The 18,093-nt window shown below is 39.2% G+C and overlaps 1 protein-coding gene across 3 annotated transcripts in view; it reads right to left on the reverse strand.

The window, feature by feature from the left end:
- The window catches only part of LOC127658734 (receptor tyrosine-protein kinase erbB-4-like), a 401,640-nt gene that overhangs the window by 295,715 nt on the left and 87,832 nt on the right, over positions 1 to 18,093 (reverse strand). The window lies entirely within an intron of this gene.

The following is an 18,093-nucleotide window of genomic DNA, read 5'->3' on the forward strand; positions in this document are numbered from 1 at the left end:
TCCTTGATATTTTCAGGATTCCACTGACAGTGGGAACCCTGTGAAGAGCAATACGTGTGTGCTCCATTTTGATTTCTCCCAACATCTGTTATTAAAGCAGTATAAAGTTGATTCAGGACTTTGTTAACTCCAGAAGATATCAATGCGCTCTGTGGGTAAAAAACATGGTTTAACAAAATATAATCTGCCCGCATACATTTTTCATTGTCCGTCCAATATTAAAATGTACTGTATTGAATTAAAATTACAAGGTACAAGTATATGATTGTATACATCAATAATGATTATTTTAATGACTTTTCATTGCATGATTAGAGCAAAATACCCTTCTGTTTAATCACTTTTAGCAGTTAAGAAATATGTATGATGAATTACCACCAGACATTATACAGTATAACAACAGCGCAATTGTGAAAGATGAAATAGCAAAGGCTGTTTGTGTGGACAAATAATGTTAGATTTATTTTATTTTTTACAGTCTTGGAATTGGAGCAAAAAGTCAAATTCCATTCTGTTTGATTACGTTTTGGAATGAGGACATTTAGGTGTGTAATCTGTGCACGCAGTCCTGGGCACCAGATCAACTGACTGAATTGATTTAACTGCTCCTCCCTCTGCGCAGAGTGCCTGAAGCATTTATTCAGTTTGTGTTTGTTTTACGATGCTCCACAACTCAAATATCCATGCTCAACTTTATAGTATTCAGCTGGTGCTGAGCCAAGTGGCCATGACAACACAAAACTGACTTGAATAAGCACAGAGAATTTCCAGGAAAACTCAGACAGAATTGCATGCACGTCTGTTTATTTAGGTCTCTCTGTTTCCTTCTCTATGACCATTCTCTCTCTCTCTCTCTCTCTCTCTCTCTCTCTCTCTCTCTCGTAACAGGTGACGGGAACCGTAGGGGTTTGTGTTAATAAGTGCTATGCATGCTGCTCGACCAGGTCTAAGGTCAGCGCTCTGCTGGATGTGAAGTTGTACATGTGAAAACAGCTCTCAAAAAGCCCTCATCACTGCATCATGTTTGTGCATTCTAAATGACAAATATTGTACCCAAATCTGAATAACTATGAGCGCTAGTGAATCTTTTCAAAACCATATTTCCAAACCAAATATTCACAACAGTGACCTAATATTAGGAGTAAACCTTCAGATGATAACACATCGTTTTTGGAAAACACTAAACAATGATAGTCTAATCTTGAATTCAGACACACAAGCACAATCTCAGTTTGTAGCTTTGGATGTTGGAAGCCATGCATCAAAACAGAAAAGGAATGGACTGACTAACAATCTGCAATGCTTCAGTTTGGGTGACAGAGTCTGTAGACTTCAATACAGTTGATTCATTGTCTCAAAGTAAGCAGTACCTGAGCTGTGAAACAGTGAACAACAGGTGGGACGCATGACCCAAAAAGATATGGGGCGAATTAAAACAGATACCGCTCAACTGGTTCCTCCACATTTGAGAACTGAACTCAAACAAGCTGGATTGCATACTCACACACATGTACATACATGCACACACATTTCAAATGCACAAAGCTCTGCACATTACCAAACATGCTGATATAACAGTATTTCTTATAACTACATAGTTTATCAGAGTACATCCATGATGGATGAGTTTTTTTTTAAAAGTGTGCAATTCTGTTGTGCATTTTAACTGATATACATTCAGTAAATTCACATTAGGTACACACTGAATGATACACAATAATTGCATCCCTGTTTTGTTTATAAGATTTAAAGTAAATGCAGATTAACTTTCCCTAGGATAGCTGTAAAGTTGTTCGTCTTTCAGCATCTGCATCCATCATTTTCTGATTCCAGATCAGTAAAGAAAAACATTTAATTAATAATATAATTAACATTCTAAATCAAACTTTTCTTATTATAATTAAAAACAAATCCAAATCCAAAAGTATAAACCAAAAATGTCAACACAGTCACATCTTAAGAACTGAGTATACTGAGAGTATTTTTGCATGTTTATGCATCAGTGCCTTCAAAAATCAACAAGTCTCAAACGCAACATACAATCAAAATTGCCCTTGTATATGTAACACATTCCTGATGCATGTTATTCCAAAGAGGCTCCACCTCTGAAACAATGTTCCTTTTTAGGTCAATGTCACCAGTGCTTTTATTTTTTCAATCCCTCCCCTCCAAACACCTGGTATGTATTACTATTAGAGTATGCAGTAAGCACTTTCTCAGCCTAATCTCATAAAAATTGTGTGACTATGTCAACATTTTTACAAAAATATGTTATGTGCTAACACGCTCACAGCAGTTCTGAGATTAAACGTGCAACGTGTGGCGCTAAAAGCAAGTTGAATGTTTTACCAAAGAGTTGAGCTTTTTAAGGTAATGATTGTGCAAGTTTTAAATAAACACAACCAGACATGTTTTCAAAACTGAATAAAAGTAATTGTTGTAATTGACCCTCTAGTGTTTCACCACGGCAATGATGTGTACAACGTGCCACATAAAAATCAGTTTGCAAAAATGTATGTGTACTAATGTGAATCTATTAGACCAGGTTGTTAAATAGTCATTATTACATTTATCAATTAGGCTAAATAATTATATAATATTACTAAAGAATGATGATAATGACAAAGATTTTCTATTTATTTATTAAACCATTTATTTATCTTGATTACTGTGCTTTTACTATATAAATGGTGCACAATAATCCAGGAAAAAAACAAGTTATTGTAGTTATTGTAAAGAAGGTCCATTTAGATTTTTATGTTGACTTTAAAGTCAGCATTTTATCAAATCAATCATTCTTTTCTGTTATTGTGATTGTTTAATTCTATCATTGCTGTTATCGTAACATGTAATACACACACAAATACACATTTATTCAATGAGACCAGGTTGCACTTTTCATCATTCAAACAATTCCCAAATTATAAAAATTAGGACCGCCAATGTATTTGTTTATTATTGAATCTCTCTCTTTCACTCCGAAATACGTAGGATTATGCAAGTAAAATGAGTTGCAAACCCCATCTCATGTTGACTTGAATGGATTAAATTTGTGCTTGGTAGCTTTAAGACAAAGTAAATAACTAAACTTCTAAGACAGTCATTAGATATGCATGCACACAGAAGAGAGATCAGCAGGCTGTAATTACAAGACCAGTGTGCACTGAAAAAATGACTGACAAGTCAACAGTTTGTTCCAGAGCTGCACTGTAAGTGTAAAGAAGTGCACAATGAAGAACTTGTTACTCATGGCTTGCGCTGTATAGCTGTTCTGTTCTGGGGTTGAGAAAAGATAACAAATGTCCACATCTTACCTGCAAGAAAAAAAAAAGAAAGAAAACATTAACACAACAGCATTCACAAACATGTGTTACAAGCTAAATTGCCTACAGTGCCTGTATATTTATGCTGCATTCAGAAAGATTGGCATGCTACAACCAGCACAAGCTGTTAATCATTATTTATTCAGGCTTCAACCAATGTTAAAATCAAAGAAAACAATTTTATTTCTGCAACTGCATTAAATAGATTTTTTGTTTGTTTGTTTATTCTGCTTAATCAGTTTTAATGGAGCAATGTGTAGCCTACACTCTAAAAGTGGTTACACATAACCCCAAAACACGAGGCCGGGAACCGGTTATACATCTGATTGCAGTTGGGACCCATGCCAGAAAACTATTTCTATCCTCTCTAGTTCTCTGTACAAGACAGTTTGCATATTTGACTCAGCAGTGACAACTAAATACAATCTTAATATTCAGCACAGTGGTGAGAGGACAACAGTGTTTAATCCTTTTAGTATGGGCAGGGTTTGAAATCAAACAGAAAGTGAGAAAGAAAGCCATAGGGGGTGGAAAATAAGAAATCCTGGCAGTGGCAGGCGGAAAATGAATTTCAGTGCTGCTCAAAAACATGTGAACAGAACTAAACTTCATTAATTTTGCTAAACACTACAAGCCACAAGACGTTCAGTCCTTTTGCTAGACTCCGCCTCCATGACTGTCCAAAACCCCGCTCTCCAAAGACTTATCTGTCAGCCCAATATGATCAAACCCTAATGTGCAAAATGACTCGCAGGCAGAGACTGTTTCTGAACTTCTGTCCAAAAAAATATTATGGTTATGATATGCACTGCTTCTTATTTTGCATACTATTAAGGCAGAGGAGTAGCCTATGCATATTGGGACAACATACCCCTCTCTCTCTCTTCCCTCCATTTTTCACAAATCTACAATGCTATTATGCGGTTTGCAGTCAACCTAGCTGCAAATTTGAAGCAAGAGTATGTCTGGAATATCTGTGGTATCTAGTTTAAGCATCAGTCAGTTCAGTGTGTGTAAACTATGGCTGCCTAAGAACTGCAGTGCACACTAGGCTATTTACACAAACAGATTTAATATTCCTCTCATCTCCTGATAGGATTTATTGTCATTGTTGATTTTCGTAGGCAAGAGATGAGAGTGAAAACCCTAGATCTCTCCCTGAATTCTCTGAATACTTAAAAGACCACTAGAGAAGCTTGTTCACACTGACTCACGCTTAAAGAGATAGTTCATCAAAAAATGAAAATCTCTATTACTTTCTTTTTTCATTGAGTACAAAAGGAGATAATGGTAAGAATGCTAGTCTCAGTCAAAGAGAAGCTAGGGCAGATGTCAAGATTTTCAGTAATTAATGACTTAAATTTAGGTCCATTTCTCACAGAAAGCTTTAAGTAGTTCACAATTTAATGTAATCCTGCTTAAAGGATAGTGTAAATGTGTGTGGCTGGCTGTCCTGGGTGATGGGCTCGAGGCTTGACCTGAGCTCGAAACCCCCCGGACTTAGATTAGTTATAAGTAAATAGATAGATTTCCTCACTGTGGTTTGAACGAGAGAGTCCTTGTGGATTGTGCTGGGGGAGTCAGGCCTACCCGATCAGAGGTGTGAATCCTAACTGCTAGGGCAGGTCATCCCGAGTATAGGAGTGGATCCTAGGTGCTTGGGACGAACTCAGCCTCTCCTCCTGGCAATGGGGGGCCCTCGTGACATTCCTCACTTTGCTTAGAGCGTGGAAGCCCATGATAAAAATAATAGATTGCAAGGCAGAACCCCCCACAGCGGTTCGAACTGGAGAGCCCTTGAGTGCTTTAGGCAGGCCCGCTTCCGGACAGGCCAGGGTGGACCCCTGCTGCGTCCGAATGGTGTGGCCAGCCTATTGGAAATTCAAGGATGAAGCAAGCATCCCCCTGACCCCATTTGAGAACTTGTGGCTAGTTAATCAGGGCTTGATGTGCCTTCCTGATATGAGTTGGTACGGCTGCAACCAAGGAATGAATCAGATGACCAGCAATGACACGATGGTTGAATTAAAAAGTGAATCTTGTTTCACATGTTTGAATAGAGCTGTAATAGAGCTTAAATAGTATGAAGCCGGAGCAGCACCCCTTCACGGAGGCAAGCTCTAATGACAGAAGGCTGCGGGTGGAAAAGTAGATGAGAGAACATATAAGCAGACACACGGAGCTGTTTCACATGTATGAGGCACCGAAGTAGCCAGTTTGCAGAAGCAGCTTCACGTGACCTGACCACTCTGGGTGTAAAGTTTAGATGAGAACATATAAACAGTCGAATAGAGCTGTTTGACATGTATATGGAGACTATAAACTGCATATAACACTTAATGTGGTAGCGGTCAATCTCGCAAAAACAAATTAGCTGCTTTGGCAGCTTCTTTTGAATAACGAGATTGTTTGGATGGAAGATCTATTCTGATGAAGGCGAATGCTTTGCAGCGAAGTTGCATCAGATGATCCGAGTCACTGTGTGGGTCTTTTTGTGGGCAATGGGCGGTCCGAATGTTGGAAGACTTGCCATGTAGAGGTAAGCGGCTGTTTAAATAAAGTTACTCTGGTGATGTGATTGGTCAGATTAAATGACCTTGCTCCTCCTGAACCTAGTTTATAAAACTTCATATCGTATAGCTTCAGAAGAATTAGAATAAAATGCATGAGTTGTGTACACTGCTTTTATGATATGATGAATGAAATTTTGTGTCCTTATTGAGGCTTGACATCTCAAGACACCATTCATTACCATTTCATGGGAAAAACATAAAAATAAAATAACAGTGACAATTTTTCAGAAAAAAAAGTCTGGGTTTGAAACAACATAAAGATGAGTTAATATTTTGGGGTGAACTATCCCATTAACTATGGATTGTTAACAATTCAGACTCAGTAAGAGCACATTTTGCAGCGCATGGGCCAACTGCTTCACTATATTAAACACAGGGGCCATTCAAATAAACTTATTTTTGCATCTCTCTACCCAGGGTCCCTGATAAATATTAAACAGTTGAAGTTCTTTTTAACTTGAAATGATTTTAAAAAATATATATGCTTCTGACAGACACACTGAAAAAACTGAAAGATGCGGTTCAGCAGTCCCATTTATTTGGTGAACACCATGGCAATGCCGGTACACCAGTCTGACCACCATAAACCAGCATAAGCCAGCCTGGAACCTAAATAATGTTACAACTCCATGATGTCCACAGGTGAGTCTGGTATCTCAATTACATGTATGATTTACAGTACAGCAACCCTGTGCATGGTGACACTGAGATGTTAAGAGGTTTTGGTGCAAATCTAGTTTACAGGAACAGCTGCACCTCCTATAAGAACATGATTACAAACTATCCACACTTCCTTGCTGCAGTAAACTTCTAGAAGCATGTGCCGCTTATTCCCAAGAAGCAACAGAGACAACATGACTATGAACTGCAGCCATTCACAACAGAGCCCATTGATTCTCCATCAGTTCTTAAAAAAAAACAGGCAAAATCAACCTCGGCTGTGATCTTCACATGTCTTGCAGTGCAATCTTAATTAATTCTGATCCAAGGCCAGAGAAATAAATTCCTCACTGTGTTCAATGGCTGGCAGTTAATTTATCCTGCAAGCTTGGTTTTAATGACCATTCCATTTTCCTTTAAACACCATCTGTCTGCACCATAGCATGTCTCTCTTTCTCTAGCCACTCGTCTTCCTTTATTCCTCCATTGTTTATTAACACGTTTCTAGCTTGAATTATAGTATTTTTCATAGACTGATCTCAACTAAAGGATGGAAACTTTGTTGTAAAATTAATTAACCTTTTCTCTATCCTGAAGAGTCAAGAGACTACCTGCCTCACTTACAGGAGGTTGAGAATCTTGATCTTAAATATTAACACATCCTATCAAATGTTGTAAACATTACTAAAACCAACCAAATAAAATGTTGTAAACAGCCCAAAGGCAGTTCAAACGAAGCCATGTAAGACCATATCATTCAGAAGAATTTGAAATTATGTGAAAAAGAGTCGCACTATGATTAACATTTATTTATTTATATACGAAAGCTGTCTAAGGCCATAGTATACTTGGGTTTTCCACATGCCACAAAATTTCATCATCAGCATAGTGTGCCCAGATTGTCTGCGTGCTGGCCAGATTTTCTGACAAACTGATATTTCTCGTCTCTTCTGCATGTGCCCGTCATTGAATGAACAAAAAGAGTAGGATAATGCAGCCTTAGAGCATATGTGTTGAACGTGTTATTTTTTTCTCACGGTCAAAAGAATGTACATTGAAAGGCTGAGCACTCGACTGTGTGTGGGACGATCTGGCACTTGAAAAACCAAAAAGTACACCCGCGACTTTAGACCCCAAAGTCTCCCTCCAAAGAAATGTCAGCAAATCTGAATACTCAAAATAACAAAAAAGCCTTCTGACACCCTAAAGATAATGTCTGATTTGTCTGTCCTTTTAAATGTTTACAGATCCTAGGGTTGTCACCGAGACAAGTATGATGAATGAAGGAGAAAGTGTACTTATGGTTTTCTGAGGACTGGTAGCCTAATTTTTTCTAAAGACAGTATGTTGTTGGTGCATGCACCTGCCATTGACTGAGCTAAAAGAGTATCACAAAGCAGTCATAGTGCACATGCGTGGATGCCATCCATATAGGCTCACGGTCAAAAGAGTATACTTAAAAGGGTAAAAGGTGGAGCCAGTGTGGAGTTGATCAAGGTCCCTTATTAAGTCCCTGTTATAAAGGAAACAGTCAATTATGCATAGAGCTGTACATCCTTCCTTCTCCTTATGGATGTGGCCAGCTGCAATAATAATTAGAATTTCACACCCCGGTGCCTCAGCCAGGAAGAATGTCCAAAGAAAGTGAGTAAATGAGTAGTCCTGTGACGACTGATCGATGAGACCTCAGTTGAGCTCTATTGATCTTATGTGGCTTATAATCAGACCTTGTACCTCAGCGTCCCTACTTGGCTTTTTCTGTTGCTGGCAAAGCTTGGCAGGGGCCATAAGAGTCAGAGGCTCACAGATAACGTGGCCTTCTCACCTCTAAAGTGGAGCTAAACTGATAGATAAGGAACTCCCCAAGGCTTCCGGCCAGCACTTACAGAGCTATGTTTGCCATGAAGAGTCGTTTCCGCCTCACACTTAGGCCTGGTGCACTTTGTAAAATTTTTTCTGTTCTTTGTGATTTTTGCTTGTCAGATTGTACGATAAGACCACAGTTAGATATTTTGGTAAAAGCCAAGGTTGACTGTGTAACATCAACTGTCATTTATGTCAGACTGTATGAAATAGATCTTTGCTCATACTTTGGTCACCGTTGACAGTGTTGACTGTGCATCAAGTCCTCAAGACACTCATTCAGACACAAAATTCAAATGATATCGCACAAACCCAAACAAGCCTGTGCACAAATCAGGGCTCCAGACAGAAATAAAATGACATAGGAGCCTGAAACATTCTAAACTGAAACATTAAGGAGCCAAATGGCTATTTTTAATCACCAAATCACAGAATTGATTGCTGTTCAGAAACAAGATATAAAGCAGAAGAAAAGGAAGACAGCTGATAACCCATTAATCAGAGGTTTGTTAAATAGTATGTAGTTGAGAAGATAAGTTTGCATTCCCTTTTTTCTCATAAATGTTAACACCCCTTTCATACTTTAATTTAATTTAATACTGCTCTTCAAAATCTACATTAGAGATAATTACATACAATACAGTATGCATATAGTAGTTTGTTTTCTTCTTGAGCATCAATGAATGTTTGCACCTTGTATGATAGTTGTGAATAAGTCCCTCAATTGTGCTAAGTGTCAAAAGCTTGATCTGATATATATATATATATATATATATACAATAACATTTAAGATTTCAAACTGGCAAACAACTGTAGTCTTAGAGCACAGAACACAAGACTGATGAAGAGAAAACTAAAAAGCCAGATATGAAGCTGAGGATGGAGGAGGGTGTGACGTGCAGCTTGCATGTATGCAATGGAAAAGCAGCTAAGGCAATGAATAAATGGAGGACTTAAACAGAACCATTCTGATAGTGGCTGCATTGTATAAAAATATGTTATGATCAGCTCAACTTGACTCATGAGACCTGCCTGAACTGACACTACGCTTCATTGCTAAAACGTCACGTGAATGTGAATGGAGCCATTTAAGGGATTAAATACTGTTAAGAGAAAGCGCATTATCACACACAGTTTCTGTTGGAAAACATGGCTTTTATGTTTATGTCAATGCATGTGGTGTTTATATGTTTTTTAAGAGTGTGCATGTGCTCAAGTGCCTCTGGGGCCCCCAAAGTCTAATGTAGAGGGAAACCCCACTGTTGCAGCGAAGTGTATCTGTCACATTACACAGTGCATGCTGCTTTCATGTCTTCAGCAGCTTTTGTGCATTAAACAGCTTTCTGGTGTACATGTAAATGAGATATTATAATTGGATATCTGCAAAAGTTATTACTCCACCCACTGTGTAGAGTCATTAACAACAGCTCTATATTGTTGAACCAACATGGTTCGAACGATGCATGCATGACTTAGTTACTAGGTTTTCAGGAAAAAGTAAAAAAAGAAAATCTCCAATGATGCCTCATACTATGGTGGTTAAGCAGTGATTTACGTCATTTTAAGGGAAACATCCTAGTGCTGCAGTCATGCCAATTAATTTTTCCTGGCCAGAAGTATAACTGCTCTTTTGGTGAAGCTCCAACCCCTCCTCCTACTTGCAATAATAGACTAATCTGCCTCATTCTATTTCTCACCAGGCCAGTAGTTCTGTCGAGTCTTGAATATGTTCCAACTAGACTACACTTGCATTCTTCCTAATTACCTATTAGGTTTCTAAATCAAATTACCAGTGCTAAATGGGATCGCACATCTTTTGTCAAGAATTTTAATGTACCACAAAAGAGAATGCATACTGATGTGGCATGGCAGGCACCCATGCTTCATTATGTAACCAAACTGTAAACGAAAGTTGCAGGTTACAAATCACCAGGCATCATTTTGAGAAAATCGGATTAGCCAGTGTAAGGAAGCAGGAGGTCTTTATAAAGCCCTGTGTGAAAGCAACACAGCTGATCTCCAAAGACGGAAAACAGCTGGCAGATGCATGAACCTGGAGCCGCACTCTAAACCAAGAATTAGAATCATGAAAGCCTAATTGTCATGTCTGAGGGCGAGATTCATATTTCATGACAACTTGCTCGATCAGGTTTTGTTTAGAGGTGTTTTACAAAGGAAAAAGTATGAAAGTTTTACAGCGTAGTCAAATTACAAAACATTTTGGAATTCTCGTGAGCATTCCTCATACCAGCTGAAATGTGTCTGACGCTCGCATGTCCTCAGCTGCTGATAAAGTAGGTTTTAAAAAAGCTGTACAAAGTGGAGCTTACAACTAATGGCACAAAGTAATAAAGATGTCTACAATACTTTAGATCTAATAAAACACTTGGCCTTCAGCTTGAGAGTTTTCCACATGGTGGAATGAGGCCATCTTTGTGGATGTGTGATAGCATGAGAGGAACAGGAGGAGGTACCATAACAAGCATCTCTACTCTGGGTGCCTTGAGACTCTATTAACATTAAAACAAGCGCCATGCACCCATACACACACACTAATTAACTAAGTTTCCCAAACGAACCACTGCGCAGAAATAAGTGCATCTGGGAGCCCCTTCAAAGCATCAATGGCACAGTGGCATGCCAGAGATTGTGGAATGCAAATGGGGCTGATGAGAACTTGCCAAATGTCAATCGTGCTAAAAATGGAAAGACAAGGGTTCATACAAAATACTACGATAACACTGAAATAGACCTTTGCAAATAATACTAAATCAGACAGTCTGGGGAACAAAGTCCTTTGTGACGAGAACTGGAGTGACTTTTGAACTTTACGGTGTGCTCGTGATACTGTGACAAGTTTAGGGATATGGGACAATAAATAGCAACAGAGATTTATGGGCACCCCGTGTGAAAGTGGATTGAAAAGTGTCATAAAACAACCATCATGACAGCCCATGCATAATCCTGATGGGAAGTATTTGAGATTACCCCAAGACACATGACTTAATTACAGTGGCAGAGGATTTAAGTTTAGTCTTATTGGATATCAGTCATTGTTTGAGTACAGAAGAAAAATAAATTGTTGTTTTTTAAAAAAGGTCACAGAGAAAAGTTTACTTTGTCTACTAAGTTACCATTAAAAGTTGTTGTTTCCAGATTTCTCTATACCTATCAGTTTATTAGGGGATGAGGAATTTGAAGCAAGTTATCTTCTAATGTTCTAGTACTCATGGGTATTTGTATGTAAAGAGTTGTTCTTTCACGTATAATTTTGTATATTTGTATAAACAATGAAACATACAATATTGACGTATTGACATCGTCTAAAATGTACATCTTTTTATATTAGGACTTAAGAGATGTACAAAGTTTCTGAACAATTGCGACAGCACACACACAAGAAATTAGTTAAACACTCTTTAATGATACAACATAACATTGGCAGTTTTTCACTTATATTTTATGCTTGTTGAGGTTTGATGATGATAAAATTTAGCCATACAAAATGTGGAAATGACTATACTTTTATTAGTCCATTCTTGATGTCATTTATACAAACATATGCCATTCTCTGACAATGCTTCTCTTTCACTCACTGATACTTAAAAGTCCTGATACGGGATTGAGTGAACTTGTTGATCTGCAGCAGCATCCTGGTAACGGAACTTCAGAGCTGAATTTCATCAGAGGATTTGTATAGATTTACAGTTTTCATATTTATTTTTGTAAAGATTTATAGATTTGCGCTTACATTTGCGCTTACGACATGCTTGATTCACAGAGAGCTGAAATCCACTGCCAGTCCATTCATCTCACTAAGAATCATATGCTGTTAGATAGTCGACGGGGGCTGTCGACTGGGCTGTCACCTTAGGGTGTGCTCGCCCAGTCTGAGGCTGATGTGGAGCTGACCGCCATGCTTGCCTGGGCCGGCTCGAGTGTCGGGCTGGAGTGGAACCCTCCACCCTGCTCTGAAGCTTGAAGCTAGCTGTTTGGTTCCTGGGTTCGGGACGCCATGCACACCAGTCCCTTTCTTCCCGGAAGTGCATGATGAACTAACAAGGTCATGGGGGACACCTTTCACTGTCAGAACCCGACTTCCCATTTCATCCACTCTCACAACCCTCAACGGCAGGGCAGCCAAGGAATATATTCCTCAGGTAGATATGGCAGTATGGATTGTACCTGTGCCCAGCCGCACCACACTCACACCCAAGGGGGACTTTCAGGCGTCCTCTGGCAGCAACACCTGCCTGGAGTTCGGTCCAGAGTGTTCTCACGTGGTCTTGAGACCCCGACCAAGCTATGTGCCCAAGGTTCCTACAACCCCTTTTAGGGATCAGGTGGTGATCCTGCCCCCTGTCATTGCTTTGTCTGATCCATGCTTTGTGCATCTATTTGGATCATACGCAGAGCTCTAGATGCTCTGAGCAGCTCTTTGTCTGCTTTGGCGGACAGCGGAAAGGGAACGCTGTCTCCAAACAGCGGCTTGCCCACTGGACAGTGGATGCCATCGTGTTGACATACCAGACCCAGGGCAAAGTCTGCCCCTTTGGGATTAAGAGCACACTCTACAGAGTGCAGCATTCTCTTGGACACTTGCCGATGAAACCTCTCTAGCAGACATCTGCAGGGCAGCGGCCTTGGCAACACCCAATACCTTCACGAGATTTTATGATCTCCGGGTTGAGCCGGTTTCGTCCCATGCGTTGTCAGGTACAAACAGGTAAATTTACGGGACAGCTGGCCAGTTATACCACTTGCGTACAGTGCCTTTCCCCTCTGTGAGGCGAAGATGTGGCCTTTCTTTTCCCATGTGTTTTCACGAGTTCATGGACCCTGGATGTCCATCCTCCCTAGCCCTGTGGCTGGCAAAATTGCTGGAGGAATTTGTAGCCGGAACCATTACGTGTGCTAGCATGCCCTGTACTGTGGTAGGTGCTCCACAGGCGCTGCTTACCTGCGATAACCCCCTGTGATGTATTTTCCATGGTACGGTCTCCCTATTGGTAGACCCGTGTCTCCCTCTTTGCCTCCAGTCACCATGGTTGTAGAGCTCCTCCCATCCGGGCAGGAACTACCACCGTGCCTCTTCCATGTGCAGCTGGTGAGCCCACTTGATGTATTTGCCACATGTTAACGTCCCCTTAGAATAGGAAAGGAAAAGTACATCTTGCCCAACATTAAAAAAGCATTAAAAGGCCCCAGCCAAAATTCTAAATACTCTGTGTAGAGAAAAAATAGAGAGGAAAGGCAGCGGCTGGTGCGGCCTACTCCCATACTAGATACGTCTGCCCCCCCCCCCCCAGGATGTGGGGAACGATACTGTACAACATTTTTTGGGGCGTTGGGGGAGGCTACGTGCAGACCGAGTGCACCTGCTATTTCGCATGCAGCAGCTTGCTTGCACCTGCATCGGCACTTCACATAACACAGTTCAGCTAGTTGTGGTGTTTTGTATAGGGACCCCTACTGTCACTACATCCACACAACATCGAGTGAGTGACAGATAGGGAACGTCTTGGTTAACGTCTTGTCGTCTTGTGTCCCTCTTGCCACAACGCTGTTCTAACCGCTGAAATTTCCAGGACCCTGTCTCAGCTCCTCAGCACAAAGCCTGAATGAGTGGTTACGAACCAGCCCTCATCAACTTATTATAAATGTTTCACCTTTTTCTCTTTGCTTTCCTTTTTGCAACATGGGGTTTGTCTTTCCTGTGTGTTAGCAGAGTGTGTTTCCTGAGGACTTCTCAATCAAAACTAAGATCTTGTAATGCACTGTTTTGCCTTTAACTGACTGATTCTTGCAGATACCTGACCTGAACATGTAATACAAACTTAAATTATTATGATATGCAGTAGGGCTGTATAATGTAATGTAATTTAATATATAAACTTAAGTGCTTCATAATATGAAGTAGCTATTTTGCCCTGATGCCAGACTTGTTTTCATTACTTATAGAAAAAAATATTTTGGTTTGCATCCATAAAATATATACAGACATAAATGGAGAGTAAAATAAACAAATAAATAAGATACACTTTTTCCAGACTGTAGCGTTAGGTAATGATCGCCCTACTGCAAACAGCCTCCGGCACTGCCCGCATACACACACCGGGAATCTGAATATCTTCCACTGAACAAAGGGCCTGTGTCTTATCCAGGAGATAAGTAGACCTTCCTGGAATGTAGGTGGCATTGTGTACTGTGAGTGACATGTTTGGTTTAGTCCATCCATACTTTTATGACCTTGACACACATTGATATCTGTGGCTAGACCCTGACACATACCATACTCCCATGAATAATTCTGCCTACATCACTTTGTCTGGAGTCAAACAAACTCTATGCAGGAGTCTATGGGTTGTGCACATCTCAGTGCTGAAGAACAGTTTTCTTGTGTTAAACTCAGACATCATTAACTGAAAACAGTGTCAAAAGGGGGGCTGGGGGGGCAGAGGGCCTTTTCCAGAGGATTTACTCTCCAAAACTTGGACACAATGGCTCTATGAGCAGTTGAGAGCCAGGTTTGTACCAATTGCATTAACTCATTAAAGACCTTGTCTCATGTTAAGAGTTCTAAATCATCCTACCATCCCCTATCTCCTTGATAATATTCCTAGATAACTTTGAATTAGAATAGGACATGGATTACAATATACTATATATGTGTAAACATGGTGTGTTATAATCATATTTGACTCTATAATGAAGCAGTACATCTACTTTGGTCTTATCTTTTAGTTTCTATAAATGACAACATTGGGCATTAACTTTTGATTCTAAAAATGTTCACTGAAGTAATCAATAGTAGATGTGTGAAAATTTTGTATTTTATTTTTAGTAGACAGTTTGTATGTCTTTCATTTGAATCAAGTGATCACCAAGAGTTACATTTTCAATCTTACTATTCAATTTACAGTAAATCATGTATTTTGTTACAGTTACAAATAAAAATACTGGCCTACTTTTTATTTGGTGCTTGGTGAATGTTAATTTTGGACTCTGGTTATAAGGCATAATAATGAAAACTTGATACTCTTTCCAGCTCTTTATTTCATATATTATTATAATTATTACTACATTTTGCATTATTATTATTATAATAATTATTTTACAATAATCAAATAACTTCTTTTGCAAAGAAAAAAAGAGCAGGCTTCAACAGCTGGTAAAATACAAGAAACTTAGCTTTTTTTTAGCCCCCAAACATACTGCATTTTTAAACAAAGCACACTCAAGGATTTTTATAAACGTTACAATGCAACATGTTCTTGGTCTCATTAACGTCAATGTCCCTGTTCTTCTTATAAACAAGGTGAAAATGACTGCTATAAAACATTTAAATTTTCCATAATAAATAGGCTGATGGATAAATTAATACATTAGCTCATTCATTAGATGCATAACCAGGTTATTATGTGTAGGCACACTGCTGCTCTCACTCTCTCTGTCTGGTAAGCAGCAAGCCACTAACCCAGGCATAATCTCTGAAATGCAGAATTTAAAGAGACAGTTCACTCATAAATTACAATTCACACTCTCTCATGTTGTTCCAATCCACATGACTTTCTTTCTTACTCAGAACACAAAAGGAGATGTTGGGCAGTGTGTTAGCCTCAGTCAGCATTTACTTTCATTGGATCTTTTTTTCATACAGTGAAATATGTCATTAGAGGGTAGAGACGGGAGCAGAGAAAAGTTTGGTGTTATCTACAATGTGTTATCAGTTGGGATACTTTAATAGTAGTTCATATTTCAAAGTGAAGGTACGATGAGGGTAACAGCAACAGAAACAGCCAATAGGCTTGTCTTGTGCATATCACGTCCTTGGGGCTAATCACTTTCAACTGCAGCAGGTTGACGTTGTTCTGCACCAAATGTGAACAAATTAAATGAGGCAATTAAAGACTGAATAAGCCGGCGTTGATAATTGTGGCCTGATATGCCAGCAGCAATTATAATGAGCCCAGTTCTGCTTCACAGAGTTAGTGCTGTTCAGAAACACAGCCAGGAGTTTAGTTTTACCACAAGAGCGGTTGCGCTCTCAGCCCAGGACAGTCTCATAAGGAAATTATCTTACACATACAAACGAAATTTCAGTCTTGTGACATTCTCACCTCAGTTCAGAAGCTTCCGTCAAAAGGCTCGCCTATCATTGGATATTAGGATGTTTGCGTTTAACCACAATATGTTTGATTTTAGTTTTACATTAGTATTGTTTTTCAACTTCTGACATTTTTGGCACTGCCGACTTCTAGAAATTAAAGTCTCAATAATTATTTTTTTTAAACTCTTACTATTATTTTTTTAAATTATGTTTTTGTCTACAAAAAAATGTCCAACAGTGTACTGTACAGTATGTATATGCTTCACAGGAGACTTGAATTTTTTCTGAAAGTCATGAAAATTCCCACTACACTATTTCTACCACGTCTCAAATTCTGTATTGTGCTCAATAAAATTCTCTTGTAGAAATTACATTGATAGAAATAAATTGTTTATGTTTTTAGAAATAAAATGGCCTACTGCAGGGGTGCCCAATACGTCGATTGCAATCTACCAGTCGATCACAAAGGCAATGCTGGTAGATCGCAGAAAATTTAAATGTGCTTTCGTTAAATTTTTATAAAAATAAATATAATGTCTTTCCTTCTTTTAGTTTCTGTCTGACTTGAACTTGACGAGTAAATTTAGACCAGGCGAGATTTTTGTTTATTCAGTTGCCATGACAACTAGGTTCGCGCCCTCCAAGGGCTTCTGAGAACAGAGCGCGAAATTGCAAAGCTAGCAGTGTTTGAGACTAGCTACCAGCAGCTACTTCCCTGATTATGCAAAACTGTCTGAAGTCATCAGAATAAAGTAAATGCCCTGTCTATTGTAATCTATTGTGCTGTAGGTGTTTTTGGTTTAGTGTTAAAACTGGATGATATCAACATTGAACATTATTTTTTTTTAATTTAAAGATGAATTCCATGTAGGGATACATGCAGTAGTCCCAACAAGCATTTTTTTTTTTAAATGAAACTGTTTTTTTAGTTGGTAGATCTTATTGAGTTGGTCTTTTAAAAGTAGATCATCACGCAAAAAAGTGTGGGCACCCCTGGCCTACTGCTTTGTCTTGCTAAAGCTAATTTCATAGCTAACATTTTATGTAACCTAAATAAACACAAATAAATGTATGGAAATGGAACCTCAGTGGCGGCTGGTGCTTTTCAAACCAGGGGAAGCACAGATGTGATCAAAAACAGTGTAATGTTTAATTCAAAGTCCTGTCACTCACATACATCGCCATTTGATGATTGGCCATTTGTTACGTGGTTCCGCCCTTTTGAGACCTCGACCATGCATATAGTTAAGCCGGACTTCCATTCAGGCGGTATAAATAGACATTTTTTGAAAGCCCACTGTCCAATCAAAAATCAGAACATTTCCCTCATATAAATAGCGCTCATGAAGCTTCCGTGGACTCCCAGAGACGTACGGTGTCCAGGAAGGAACCAAAGTGACGTGTTTAGAACCCCTTGTACAGTAACATCAATCTTTTTCTCCATTTAACTCAATGGGACACGTATCTTCAATTGAACCACGGCTTCAATGGGATTTTATGGGCCATGCATCCGCTAATTCCGACATAATCATGCAGATAACATCAGCGCAACAAGCATCACGAA

This window comes from Xyrauchen texanus, chromosome 18 (assembly GCF_025860055.1).
Source record: "Xyrauchen texanus isolate HMW12.3.18 chromosome 18, RBS_HiC_50CHRs, whole genome shotgun sequence".
NCBI classification, from domain to species: domain Eukaryota; kingdom Metazoa; phylum Chordata; class Actinopteri; order Cypriniformes; family Catostomidae; genus Xyrauchen; species Xyrauchen texanus.